This window comes from Colias croceus, chromosome 22 (assembly GCF_905220415.1).
Source record: "Colias croceus chromosome 22, ilColCroc2.1".
Classification (NCBI taxonomy): Eukaryota; Metazoa; Arthropoda; class Insecta; order Lepidoptera; family Pieridae; genus Colias; species Colias croceus.
In genome coordinates this window covers 5,187,534-5,203,369 of record NC_059558.1, presented here as the reverse complement: position 1 = coordinate 5,203,369, position 15,836 = coordinate 5,187,534, and the positions used below count along the sequence as shown (strand labels likewise).

Here is a 15,836-nt window from a genome sequence, read left to right as displayed (position 1 = left end):
GGTTTCAAGTTAATTTTTCAGATATTTCTCGTTTTATTTTTAAAAATTTATTATGGCCATTTTAATCATTAGGTTAAATACTTTCGATATCAGTTTAAAGTTTTTTGGTATCTGCAATAGTTACGGAATAATCGCCTGTGCACACTTAACGATTACACCCTGTATAAGGCTTTACATGTTGGATGATATAAGTTCGATTCTTAAATAACATTTTTTAGATATGGAATTGGTAAAGTTATTGTTCTTTAGGTTCATTGACTAGATGGTATCTATTGATTTTGTCTCAAATCGTTCGAAAACTTGACCTAAAAAGGTTCACAACCTTGAAATGTGAATAAATAGGTATACCTAGTATGATTTTTTCTCAAGATTAGGCAATGTCAAAGTATCTTTTCAGTTTACCGAAGACGACGTGCGTCTCTAAAAGTAAAAGCTCTTCAGAGTTATTCTCTATAAAAATATTATGTATACATATATGAATATCTAAACTGATTTTTTTTTCAATTTCGTACATAAGCTCGGTCCAATTAATTCTCTTATCATTTATCAAACTATCATACAATTATAATTAATTAACAGGTATAATACATAGTAGTTTTATATATGTTAAAGAACTGGTACATTATATCATTAACCGTCCATAAATAGAATTTTTATAAGCGATAAGTTTTTGCCGGGTTTAAGTCGTAAATAATTACGTTTAAAACTTTAAAACATCATGAATTTGTGTTATTATTCGTTGATTTGTTTTTTGTAGAATAGCACCTACTTGTGAACTGCTTCTTCATAATACATTTTTTTTTGTTTTAGTAGAATAAAAACTTAATTACAAAAAAGTCGAGTGATTATTACGTTCGTTGAATGTAAGTTTATGAGTTTTTTGGTGGTCATAAAGACTAATTAACAGCCTAACAGGTCATTAACTTGTTTTGAAGAGGGGAGTGTGTAACGCCTTCTTATTATATTCCTTGAAGTACGAGGATGGTTCTTATGTAAAGAAAACGTGAATATGTACCACGGGCGAAGCCGGGGTGGACCGCTAGTATTATATAAAATATATATGTCATAGAATAAACATATACAGTACTTGTAGAAATTCATGCATGAAAACGGTGAAATAGAAGAGCTTTAACAAGGCTCTATCCCACATAATAATATTATGTCCATTGTTAAACATTGATTCTTTCATTCCAAACTTATATTATTGTAAGATCTCTCTCTCTCTCTCTCTCTCAATAATATTCATTATCAAACGTGATGTGGAAATACTCACAACGAGATAATTGATTTATTGATATGTCACGCATACCTACAGTATTATTTCGAATTATATTATCTGGCTTTGGTGTGATGTCGAATAGTTCTAATCTGTTCTAATTTATTTAATTTGAAATGTTGTCTTTTTCTTTTTAAAGCTTTTGCGTTGGCTGCAGGCGGCTGCACCCTTGTTCGGGTATGTTTTGACGACGAAAGACTACGTAGGTATTTAAAATTTAATTTATTTGGGCATTATTTATCGCATTTATAATACACTAGCTTCCGCCCACGACTTTGTACGTGCATCCCCGTTTTTCCTCATTCCTGCAAGAATTTCGAGAAATCCTTTCTAAGGGGACGCCTATATTATGACATCTACCTGCATGCCAAATTTCAGCCCGATACGTCCAGTGGTTTGGGCTGTGCGTTGATAGATCACTTTATCAGTCACCTTTGAGTTTTATATATATAGATATACATATAACTAATATACGTATATATTAAAGTTATGTTCATATCTTTGTAATTGTATTACATTGGCATTGTTATATTACTTCACGTATGATATAATATACTTGGCTCGAATTCAGGAAGTCGTAGATAGGAAAAGTTTAATAGAAATGTAAAAATTTGAGACTTATCTAGGTATATTGCTTAGAAAAACTTAATATGCAATTTGAGACTTATCTATATTGCTTAGAAAAACTTATGATAAGATGCTGATTTTATTGAACACCTTGTTTTGAATATTTTTAGATAATATTCAGGTAAAATAATAACTTATAATAGTTACCTTGTATGTCTGTTTTTGTGACATGGACTAAAACAATAGAAGAATCAAATATGATACTTAAAATACATTACAAGAAACTGTCTGCGTAGCTTTGTATGATCTCGCAATATCCATGGACAATATAATTGGTATTCTTACTTATATTTATTTTAAACCAGAAAACTCAAAACCTAAATTAACATTTATCACAAAAAATTAACAAATAACAAAAAAAAAAATAATTTGTAGTTACTAGTTACTTATCCAAACAAGAAATTCAATTGAAATGAATATTGTCGTACAATTAATTATTATATTGCACGCCTCATAAGCGAAGCGTTGAGGTGGGAACTACTGTCACTTCGCGCAAAACATCTGATTTTTCAAACTTAAAATGTCTTTATGTATCATACATTGCACTTGTAATACATACACACACATATTAAGAAAAAACACTATTTTTAACATTCATGATATTTTTGATGTCATTTTTGTTATTTAAACTAGTTAAAAAACAGTTTAAAAAAGTTCTGTCTTGGACGTCCGTGTGTCTGTATGTGCGGAGGATTTTCTTGTTAACACGATAGCGACCGAAATACTTTACTAACTAATCGAGTCTTTTTTTTTCTATTACGCTTGAGTATGCTTAGGAATAGAACCCTTTCATTTTTCAGGGTCTGATTCGATGTGGTTTAATTGTTATTAAATAAACAAAAAAAATATCGACTTTTTTTTTTTTTTTTTTATTTATAGTGTACTCAAAATTCACCATTATAAACTCGATTCTTTATACTATAAGCCAAGGTTTAAAAAAATAAGTTGGTAGTCAGTCCCTTAAACCTGCGCAGTTTCACATCTAGGTGGGGCCACAAGAAAAATAGCTCAATTATTACGGTACCGCTTTCTTTACTTTTCCAACTGTTTTGAGACAGTACAAGAGCATTGGCACACGAGAACAAGTGTATCTACATACTTATATTATATACACCTTTATAAACAATCAATTTTATTGTAAAGGATGAGATTATGAGGCGTGCACTTTTGGATTTTCCAAACTTTTTTTTGAAATACAAATATATATGTATACAAATTACCCAAACATTCTTACGTACTTATGCAAAGTGTCAAAAGTCATCGCTCTAGAAATAAAAGAACAAAGGCGCTTTTGAATTAATATATGTATGAATAAATACATAATGACGACCGTTTCGATAATAGGTGCGATCTGTTTGGAGACAGCGCAGTTGTGGACGGGTGCTCGACCCGCCATATCATACACAGATAGCATATAATATTTATTTGTGCTGTTTCCCGCTTCGCTAGTGTTGGACCAGTGCAGTGTGCGCGTAGTCTGTGTTCGAAAAAAAAATAAAAAAAAGTTGTTTTATTTTTAAATTGCCCCATGAAAATTTAAATTTAGAACTCCTTTTACAAAATATTATCTGTGGACTGTGAATGGAATAGCCATAGAAGTGCTAGTGTATTTTGGTAATTTGTGTCGTGGCTGAAAATAGTTGGTGTTTTTTGGCGGGAATTTTCTTGGCATCAATTTTAATTTCCCAGTGATGTCACGTGGATCGCAGAAAGTTTTGGAGAGAATGTATCTGTAAGTTTGAACATATCTGAAGATTTAATTGAAATCTACATCAACTTTAAAATATTCACATACCTAATACAATTATAATCTATTTTATACGATACGAATTTAAAAAAGTATTATTACATTTTTGAATGAATAAACAAAGGAAAATTGTCTTTGTCTTGTAGGTAGCCTAAATATTAAAATAGGAGAGTACATAACCAGTTTAATTCTCTCGAAACGTTAGAGATGATAATCCGAGAGATGTTAGCCCAATGTGATTATAATTGTAATTTTAATTAATATTTAGTTTATCAGAATATGTAAATGCTATGAAAATTTAGTTTTATGAACTTTTCCCAGAGTTATCTAAATTTTTAATATAAAAAAATACATCCTATAAGTTGATTCAAGTTACTTAATATCTTCCGGACGGTTCAAAACCTATTAGTTACTAATGAATTATTGAAAAAATATACAAAAATAACATACCTATTCATTATTAATAATCAAAAATTACTTGCGAAACATTAAAATGCGTAAGTGACTATTACATTGTAATCGTTTTGAACCTTAGAGTATATTGTGCAATTGGTGTTCAAAGGTTCCATGATTTTGTTATGCAAGCACCTAACTTAAATTAGCTTGTATAATAATATTATGTTGTAGGAAATAGCCGTACCACAATGTGTACAAACAAAATAGAAGGAGAGTAAAGTTTGGTTTGCTTTTGTATTACAATACGTTAGAAGTATACGATAATGTTTATCACGTACAACATTGTAGGACCACGTTTCCCGTTAGTGGCCTTGGTGGGGCCGTTAGGGTTGTCACTTGTGGTTTATAAGGGTTATTATGGAGGTTAATACGACGTGAAATATTGACATATCGCATTTTTGGGACAATCAGCGATATTTCATGTTATTTTATTTAGTTTATTTTATTTTATGTCAGAGCAAGCAAAGGAGCAGGTGGGCCACCTGATGTTAAGTGGTCACCACCACCCATAAACACTTGTAACACAAGGAGTGTTACAGGTGCTTTGCCGGCCTTTTATGGACAAATAAGATTTTTTCTGATGTGCATTATAGGGTTATAATGGAAAAAAAGATCGGATGAGCTCAACAGTTGTTTATGGTGTATAATTTATTTGGTTCTATGTAGTTATTTGATATCAGATAATAGATCTGACCTTTTGTCGCGTCAAGCGTAGGATGTGTAATTAGAATCTGCTAATTACAAAATACATAAACAGTATGTAGTTAATAATTTTTATATTGAGATACAAAACGAATGTGTATGTGAGATCACATCATATTTCTTTATTTGATTGACAGCCCTATAGAACATTAAAATTTTCAATGGCGCAGCATTCGTGAATTAAGGATAATAGTCGGTGATCGTAGATTTCTATTTTTTTTATAGAGAGAGTTTGATACGTCATCTATAAGTTGTTTGAAGATTTGCGATCTATGTTAACTTTTTTTTAATGTCAACCGTTTTTTTTTATGGAATCGGTAGATTTAATCCTAAAAATTTATTATTAGAATGCCAGATATCAAATTTCCTGATAAGAGCGTTCTGTTGCGTGTAGTAAATTGTTAGTAATTAGTCAGCTTTGATTTGTATGTACATAATAATAAATAACAAATAATTTTCGGTCCAAATATAATACCTATTATGGGTAAAATAATTTAGACGCACCACAATTAATTTACATAATATAAATACTAGCGCTCCGCCCCGGCTTCGCCCGTGGTACCTACATGTTTACGTTTTTTTTTTCATAAAAACTATCCTATCTCTCAAGTTGGATCGAACTGCACATGGTGTGCGAATTTTATTATAATCGGTTAAGTGGTTTCGGAGTCCATTGAGGACAAGCATTGTGACACGAGATTTATATAATATACTAGTGGTCCGCCCCGGCTTCGCCCGTGGTACCTACATGTTTAAACTATCCTATCTCTCAAGTTGGATCGAACTGCACATGGTGTGCGAATTTTATTATAATCTGTTTAGTGGTTTAGGAGTCCATTGAGGACAAACATTGTGACACGAGATTTATATCTTATTAAAGATAAAGATAAGATAAGATTAAGATTACTAAAAAATAGAATCATGACTAAGGATATCTAGTGACTTGTTCAATGTAGTCTAGTATTTAAATTGGATAACCATAACGGCGGGGTACTAGGTATTAAAAGTTAAATCCCAGCTTAGGTTTCAGCAATTTGACCCTCACACATGAAGGACAAACGCTTATATACGTATTATGTTCGAAGGGCGTGAAATAGGGGACGGAAAATTGTGAGCGCGATAGAATAAAATGAATAGAGAAAGGGCACGCGATCTTATAGGTATGAAATGCTTGTTAAAATATTATATGCGTTTGGAATTTCCCATTCGTAAATAATAGCGATATGTGAAGAAGAATGTGAACAATCAATTTTTATAACTAGCTTTTCGACCAAGGCCTCGCTCTCGTTGTCATAGAAATTAACAGTAGGTACCTAATTATCACACACGTCACATTTTTAATATCACCATAGTCTTATCTATAGGAATTTATAAATTACGAAATGATACAAATGCTCATTGATATGGACTTTATTATTCTTCTATTTCTTCTTTTCCATTCATATACTTTCCGAAACGACATGTCCGATGATTTTATGAAGCACTTCTATATATTCATACATCTGATAAAAGGCCGTAAATTATATTTTATACCCCGAATTGATAAGGGTGACCCGACAAAACGTTCGTCCGGTCGACTGGTGTTACATAAAACCGACATTTCATTATTAGCATTATAAATAACTAATTAGTTAATCAAAAGATGATAAGACATTAGTGCACCTTATCACAATGATAACGCTAATCGTACAAATGTTGGACGCTAACAAGTGGAATAATCAATAATTTAATTAAATAAAGAAAACATTCGAGAAAAACTAGAGACTATAAAACAGGAAATTGATTTTTCAATCTTAACGAAAACAATAACAAAACAAGATAGGTACAATCATTTTTTATATGATAAAGTGCAACTGACTCATGATACCTATCTGAAGCTTGTTGGCACACAATGTAGGTAGTATTTAAATTTTAAACAGTGTACTAAGATTTTAAAGTGTTAAGCCTTAACAAATCACGAAACATAAAAAAAATTAGTAAGCACATACTAACTTACGTACCTACCTAGGTCATGGATACTTCATATTTTTAGCTAGCTGTTCCCCGCGGTTTTACCCGCATTGCTCCGCTTCTGTCAGTCTTAGCGTGATGACTGATGATATATAGCCTATAGCCTTCCTCGATAAATGGGCTATCTAACGCCGAAATAATTTTTCAAATCGGACCAGTAGTTCCTGAGATTAGCGCGTTCAAACAAACAAACATACAAAGTCTTCAGCTTTATAATATTAGTATAGATTAGAATATGAATATCTTTTCATTAAATAGGTTCATTTATTTTGTTTTTAAACATAATAAATAATATACTGACTGATTGATATATATTATGTACTTTCAAAGTGTTGCTTTCGAGTTTCGATATTGCATAATGCGCAAGCTAACGGTCGCCACAAATAGTTTTTAATGATACCTCTTGTTTATATTATCTTTCGTAATACACAGCTGCCGCCCGCGACTTTGTCCGCGTTATCTTGTACTAATTTTAATAGTAAATGTTAGTGCTGATTTACACAGGGTCAGTAACTGACTACAAATTCGAGGCAAATCAGTGCTGACCCGAAAAAAAACCCTGTGTAAACAGATTTGAAGTCAGTACAGAGGCTTGAAGTCTATGTAAACAGTTAAAGACGCCGAAATTCGGCGCCGCGACTGACTTGTCTACTGACCCTGTGTAAATCAGCACTAACTCTAAAAAAATGTGCTATTGGCAAGTAAAAGTCTATTGAAAATCTAGACAGCTGTTTCAAAGATTATAACCGAGTAGAGAATCAAATGTGCTTTACATTTGATTCTCTACCTGGTCCTATTCATATGTATTGATTTGGTAAATAGTTGATTTAATTATTAACATGTAAGTAGTAAGATTATTTAGTGAATAAATTTAATGAAAATGTACAAAATACAAATTGTTGTGTACCTATTGATTTCTTCATTCTTCAACGGAATTAAAACAAGTTTATTGTTTGATAAATGATTGCTATTATATAATCTGACATTTCGATTTTTTACTGCCACAGAGATTATGAGTAGGTCTGTCCATGTTTACATACCTACATATAGTGGGCAGACTGTTAAAAAGTATGATAAAACAGAAAGTTAGAAGATATAATTTATGGTTGTTTAGGAATAAATTAAACTGAATCAATTGATTTTGTCGCATGTTACGCATTAGGTTATATATTTTACTCTACTTTACGTATTCTGCCTTGGGTAAATATTATGTACTTTCAGTGGCAGGGTCGAAGGTATTAGGTACAATTTTTAATTGGGATATTGCGTTTAATTAATTCGATACACCCACACCCTAGCTAAAAACCTACCCTATACAAATGCCTGCTCTAAACAGAACGCAACAAATAATGAATAATATTTATCTTACAGCCTTTACAACATTTATCGAAAGACCTTCAGTATGATCACGTATCTGATTCCAGTCGCTATTGACACGTGTCCCGCAATCGAGATACTCCACCACGTGTTAGAATTAGTCACACAAACAAGCAACGGTTCAAAGTGACGCATTTTAGTGTGAAAATGTACGGTACGTTCATTATCATAGTGTTGCGATAATGGGGTCGTATTGTTGACTTTAGATGTTAGAGTTTTGGCGGTAGGTAGGTGTTAGGTATTTTTTTAGTAGGATGTCGATTGAGATATGAGGCAAATACTTTATGTATGTATAATAATTGGCGTTTTATGGTTTGTTTTTATCAATGTAACAAACTGAATTATATTTTTTGTGGATATTTAAAAATATGAGAATCAATAATAAAAAAAGGCGATGTGAAGGGGTCATTTTTTAGATGTTTATGTGGTCCTTAGATCATATTCACAATTGGGATATTTGTTACATTTGAAAAATCGAAATAATGAGTAGTTATTTGTAATCTAAGATGTTTCAATCCCGGTTCAACTTGAACAATGTAAGATTAGGTTCTTAACCCATGCTAACCACTGACCCAAGAAGCTGTCAGCTGATCTATAAAATTAAATATCTATACGTAAACAATAATCCTTACTAATATTATAAATGCGAAAGTAACTCTGTCTGTCTATCTGTTACTCAATCACGCCTAAACTACTGAACCAATTTTCATGAAATTTGGTACGGAGATATTTTGATACCCGAGAAAGGACATAGGATACTTTTTATCCCGGGAAAATGACGCTCTTCCGGAAATCCTACGGGAACGGGAATGCGGGTTTTTCTTTGGCTGCGCGGGCGAAGCCGCGGGCGGAAACCTAGTTTAAAATAATTCCAACTAACCAATTATGTAGTGTACATGATCAGTGATCACGTACTATGATCAAGATGTACGTTTTTTTTCGATAAACTTCTCAGAAACCATTATTTGCTGTGTTTGCTGTTTATCACGATAACGAGTGATAACGTTTTTATTTTTAATTTCTCGCTCATTATTTTGTATTCATAGCAATTAAATCAGTTCTTTTAGAGCTCTCTTTCTTCTTTTAGAGTTGTCGAATTCCGATTTAAAAAGTGTAGAAACAAGATGGATCTGTCTCGTGTGAAATTCTTCCGCCCTAAGGAGGTTATTGGTTTCAAAACGTTTATAAGGTATCAAAAATTATCGACTCTTTACTAATAAGATTTGTCAATTCAGAAAAAGGTTTTCGTATTTGATAATTTATGAGATTATTTCTTGTGTAAGTATAATGGTTCATGTACATATTCATTAAGTTCATTGCCACTCAGGTACTTGATTACGTGTCGAATATTGTATAAAAAACGTAATGTAAACAAAATCATACTAACAACACGGCATGGTAATTCAAAATAGCCGTTCAAGGTTGTTCCGTTGTAATTCGTCGTGCTAGTATAACCTTTATATAATAGGTTACATACGAATATGGTATTTAATGCGATGGAATATGACCGAGTTTTCTCTGTAAATGATGGAAGAATTAAAGTTCTTTTATATAATAACGCTCTTTTATATAATTTTGCTATCGGCAATAGAGGCTAAATTGCTTTGCGTATTAACTTTTTATGAAAGTTCTGTTTAAGTAGAGGGTTTTGTATGTGACGTTCATTTATAAAATAAAATAAAATAAAAATATTATGTATGATACAAACAATAACAGAAAATATTTATGTATCAAATCATTTGTAATCTCTAATAAACGATGTTATGATTTTAAATTTTAATTATTGAAATCAATCAATTGCTAAAATTAACATAATAGGTACATATTTTAGTTGTTCAAATTAATTCTAAAATATGTTCGAACCAAAACGGTTACAAGGTTTTTTTTTAAATGAAAAGTGTTGGAGATTAGTTTATCGATATCTCCGATTTTGATGTCGAGTCTTAAATTCTAATTTATATGATTCATTAATGAGTATTATAATAATTAATTAACAAAATTCTCATTTATTAAAGTTATCTATCTTTTACTGTTTAATGTTTATTCATATTAAATCTCTAAATAGGTACCTAAGTATATCTTATAAAAAATATGTTCATTGAGACTAGAGAAGTAACTGTAAAATTTTAAATTATCATACTGTTAATTTTGAAAATTCACTTATCACAGTAAAGGTGGACTTCCGACCACCGCGGCTCCGGCGTCACTAACGCAGCGACAGTGACGCGGCGACAGAGCGATAGTATTATACAGTACGGAAATGTATGATGGAACGTTCGAGCGCAGCGTCACTGTCGCAGCGACAGTAACGCTGCGTCAGTGTCGCGCGGCCGTAGCGGCCGTGCTATGCTCGCGCAAGCACTGTCGCGTGGCAGGCTGCAAAAGCACGTTGTTTTTAGGTTATTATCGAGATATTTTCGAAAGAATATCTAAAAAATGGACGTTAGTAACATATTTACGCACATTACGCACATTACATGCAATTTTGTACGATTTAAGTGAAACGGGCTACAAAAACCAGCCTAAAAAGGATTCTATATTATTTATTTCTATATATCTGTATTATTTATTCTATCTATATGATTCTAATAATATTTTTTTAATTTTTCGGTTCATTCCTACTGTACCGCACAACCGTCAGGTATGGACTAATAACTGTGACTGACGCCGGAGTCGCGCTGCTCGGAAGCCAATCTGCGTCTAAGCCGCTGCGACAGTGACGCAGCGGCTTAGACGCTGCGGCCGTTGCGATAGAGCCGCGCTGGTCGGAAGTCCACCTTAAAGTGTGATTTTCTATACATGTCGATCTCAATCGGATATCTACCGTATTCAGTAGGTATTGTTCTGCGTATGTTTTAAAAATTTTGTATTTATGCTAATTAAAAATCAAATCATTATTTCACATGCGCTTGTAAATATGGACTTGAATGATATTTTTTTTTGTATAAGTAAGTGATGGGTTTGAGTTCAAAGTCTTTTATCGCTTATAAGTTGGGTTTTTAAAGAACCTTATTTGAATGGACATACGTCCATTATACAATGGTCTGGATATTTTTGATTTTAAAACTTGGTGTTTTTTTATAGTTAGGTACACACTTTAAATTATGTTTCGACTATCAAATGATGTCGTTCTTGTCAAATTCATCACACACGGATGTTCAATTGGTTAATTCTTGTAAGATAATAAAATTTTACAAGAATTAATTTATTAATTTTCATTGTGACTTCTTATGTTTATTTAAAAAAATATCTCTACAATAATACTATTCAAAACTTATTTTCCTGCTATACGATGACCTACAGGTTAAATCTCGCATGTATTTGTGACGTAAATATTGATATATTATAAGTATATTAAGAAGAGCTGGAACGTCAACACATTTACACATTGCACATGTTAGGCCTGGAGATACTGACACAAAATTTCGGGTCATTTGTAACAGGATGGCGGTCTAGAGGGGTCTTACTTATCCGACGAGTGTGACTTACGCCCACGCGACTAGTCCGCCGGTACCAGCGTTCTGACCATCATTTTTCTTTTTGTCATTGCGTAATAAGACCTCTGTAGAACCGCCATTCTGTTACAAATGACCCGAAATTTTGTGTCAGTATCTCCCGGCCTATGTATGTGTCATATTTTGCAATTGTTTATAAATACAGGGTGATGTAATTGGTGTAGTACGAATATCTAAAAATCTATGAAGAATTTTGTGTGTAACACAAAAGTAGCATCACAAAATGTGAACTTTAACTTGAAAACTGTGGAAGAATTATTTAGAAAGGAAGCAAATGCCATTAGTCTGGATATGTTTAGTGACGTTTGGAGAAAGACGCGAGAACATGAGGAAAAATATATTCAATTAGAACCAAAAGTATATAATTACACTGACTCATTTATAATAACATTAAGAAATTCCGACGGCGAAACATCGAGTTCTTCGAGCGATGAAAGTTTCAGTGAAGTAGAAGATTACGATTATGATTAAATAGATTCTTCTTCTTCTCTATAGATACTGCTTTCTGAATTGGTGGTAAATGTTAAAACTGTTAAACTGTTATGACGATTCAAAAGTGCTTCTAGAAGAAGTCTAATAGTATAAATGTTTGAGTTTGAGTTTAAAACCAATATAATAGTGTGAAAATTATACAATAAACATGTAACATATATTTGTTAGCGCGTATTGGAAGGTATTACGTACTTACTACAAAATATATAATGTGGAGGAAGGAAGGTGGAATTCCTCCATCGAAAAAGGGAGGATCCTCGACCAGTCAACTCGACTGGCCGGCCGTAAAGGCCCCGATGGATGATGTCGGAAAGTTGTATACATATATAGCTCTGTAGCGAAAACATTTCGCTTGCGCGATTCAGAGCGAGGTGTCGCTACAACAATATTTCTTAGATATTTTTACTCGACCAAAGTCAGGACAAGACTGCTCCGCAACTGCAGAAGACGTCCGTTATTTAAATCATTATCAAAACAACCATCCGTGTGTTGGGACTTGGGAGTGAGCGCACGTGTTATTTGTATTGTTTTTATGACCTGAAATTTAATTATTATTTGATAATTGAATGATTATTAATACTTTTATCCAATTGATTATTTTTAGAATAAATAATTAAGTTCATCAATTGATATACTTTTAAATTATAATTTTACAGGTAAATTATGAGAGCTTTCATAATTATATTTGCATATATTTATCTACAACGCACCCATTTTACAATTCAAGTCTAAAATGGAACTAGAGTCGCATTTATATTTGAACATACTGTAAGTGAAATTGCATAAGTGTGAGTACTGTGAACATGCCAGCTTTCCTTAATTGACCGATATCCTCGTTTACACGAACCAAGTGACGTCACAGACAGTATAGTATAAAGAGTTTCAGAAGCAAAATGTCAGTTGTTACTCATAAAGTGGTTATTTACAGTTGTTGTAGTTATATTATAGTTATCTTTATACTATGGTATTATCAACATTGTAAACAACTACAAATAAAGAGCACGCTGCTTTGCAGTGGCGCGGCGGTAAATTGTGATACGAGTTATCAGTTGTGATGTTATGATTTTTAAATAGAACTGTCTAGAAGAATCTGTCTGCGAGATGATGAAAATGTAAAGTGATATTGATAAAACTATTTATTGTTGCTAGTACATATTCTTTTGAATTGTAGTGGTAGCTCTAGAGTCTAGAGCTTAGTCTCTAGAGATTATGGGTGTCGATCCAGTCTTAGATATTATTCTGTTTCGTTTGTCCCGTAATGTTAATTATACGCATTCGTCATGTGTTCTGTAACGATGCATTTAGATCAAACGAGCGAATGCTCATTGTAACCCCACTATGTGAAATTCTTTTAGTGTAGACAGGCGTTGAGCATTCTTTCGTTGTTCTTAGTGCGTTCGGAAAGATTATATGCTATGTTCTAATACTGAACACCACTTAATACGAGTTAACGTTTACACTAAAACATTACGAAAGTATGCTCTTGTTCTAGCTCTAGCTTCATGTTCAGTTCCTATATCTATTGATGCTATCGTCCTAAGAGAGCTGAGTCAGTGAGTATGTATATATTTTTTCTTCGCTAAACTATTATCGACATTTATATCGATGACTAAATATTTACTATCGATAATAAGGGTTGATTCAGAACAGCGATGAGTGGCAAGCGTAATTGCTGTTATCATCAACAATGTAATCTACTCATGTGTTGAAATAGAATATGTACTCTATAGAGTACATCGACATTGTTGTATGCAATATTGTTGTTTATCGACGGGATGTGAAATTTAGAGCATGCTATAAATTTATGCACTCATATTTTTAATTTATTAGGAGGAAGGTATGTGACATTTTCCGGGATCTAAAATTATACCCAGTTATTTTGGTAATGCTTGCAGAGTTGCTTCGTCTGCTTTTTTTACATAAGTTATTCTTATTTGGACATAGCGTAAAATTGTTTTATATGCCCACGTTCAAATTACAATATACTTTTTCAGAGACCAAAGGTTATTATATAATATGTTGCGCGGAAAGAAGAAAGAAAGCGGTTTGGACTCAATATCGATTCAGCTATGTGTAGCTTTGATATTTGTTAAAGACTAAAGTATTATTTGAAACTCCGGTTTATATTTCCACTAGTGAAAGATTGTAAAATGCAGTAGTTCCTCCGCTTATATAGCACAAAAAAGCAATACTTCCTCTGTATAAAATCAACATTAGAGTTCAATAGATCTGTTAATGAACAAAAACTGGATGGCGCTTAAACAAACATAACCCAAAAAAACAAGTCTCATCTCATTAACCATCTGAATTAATAAAGGAGCATACAAATAGCTTAATTTGCATTCACTTCGCTGTAAAACAATCCTCTTGGCAATGGTTGGTAATATACTATTATATTATTACTAGCTTTCCGCCCGCGGCTTCGACCGCGTTTTCAAAGAAATACCCGCATAGTTCCCGTTCCCGTGGGATTTCCGGGATAAAACCTATCCTATGTGTTAATCCAAGTTACCCTCTATGTTATGTGTGCTAAATTTCATTGTAATCGGTTCAGTAGTATTTACGTGAAAGAGTAACAAACATACATACACATACATCCATCATTCCATCCTCACAAACTTTCGCATTTATAATATTAAGTGTGTGAGTGGTAATATTATAGTAACTATGTATTATAATATTATCTGTATGGGACAAATGAGTACGATTTTAGCTGTTCCCGGCCGTTGACCCGCCGCGTAGACGAAGTTGCAATGCCAGCATTTGTGTCATTTGTCGTACAACCGGATTTCGGAAATCTGTGGCCACTGATTGGTGGAACATGCTTGATTCGCTACCAGTTGTTGTTTGGCAGAAAAAATAAGACTTGACTTTGGAAGAAAGCTTTTTGTATTTGGCAAGTCTACCATTTGGAAATTGATAGCGTTCGTTAGTATTGTTTCTTACAGTGTGGTGTGATATTTTTGTGTAGAGTTATTTCTGGTGTAAAAAGTAGGTAAAGACCATGTAGCTATTATGAATTTTGTCGGATTTTTAATGAGTTCGCGGAATTGGAAATTCAAACCATCTGTGTAAACAGCCCGAAACAAAATATGCAATTACATAGTTATAAATTATAATAATTTAATATTATCGATATACAAATATGTATTTATACATATTTATAGTCATATATTTATGAAGTAGGTACCTATTACAGTAGAGGAGACTATTGCTAGAAAGAGCTATCTAAATTCTAATCTATTTCGAATACTTGAATCATAAAACATAGATTATAATAACGAGTTATTCATCTATTTGATTACAGGTTTTTAGGTTAGATGAAGTTTTTCGGTGCTTTTTATTGATGTGTTAAGATCGCCTAATGGTCGAAATTAGATTGACTCTACTAACATCGTTCACCTGTAGGCTGTAACTATTCCAATTTATGTGGGTACCTCGTTGATATAATTTCAAGAAAGTATGACAAAAACTTTCATCCCTTTATTTTTATTTGCAACTCTACAGGACGTGATTTTTGAAAAGTAAAAGCTCGTAAACAGTAGTAAGTATGCACATGTTAGAAGTGGCACAAATCAGTGCTGTGTTTTAACGTTAATAGCAGTAGCAGCCAAACAGACAGACAGATGGATTT

The 15,836-nt window shown here is 32.7% G+C and overlaps 1 protein-coding gene across 2 annotated transcripts in view; it reads left to right on the top strand.

Annotated features, from left to right (window-relative positions):
- The window catches only part of LOC123702044, a 63,281-nt gene that overhangs the window by 6,527 nt on the left and 40,918 nt on the right, over positions 1–15,836 (top strand). Inside the window, exon 1 of one of the 2 annotated variants that reach the window (XM_045649708.1) lies at positions 3,285–3,635. The exons of the other annotated variant lie outside the window; for it this stretch is intronic. The gene's annotated coding sequence lies outside the window, so the exon portion shown is untranslated. Of the gene's footprint in view, positions 1–3,284; positions 3,636–15,836 lie in introns of those variants that run through there. 2 annotated transcript variants of the gene reach the window in all.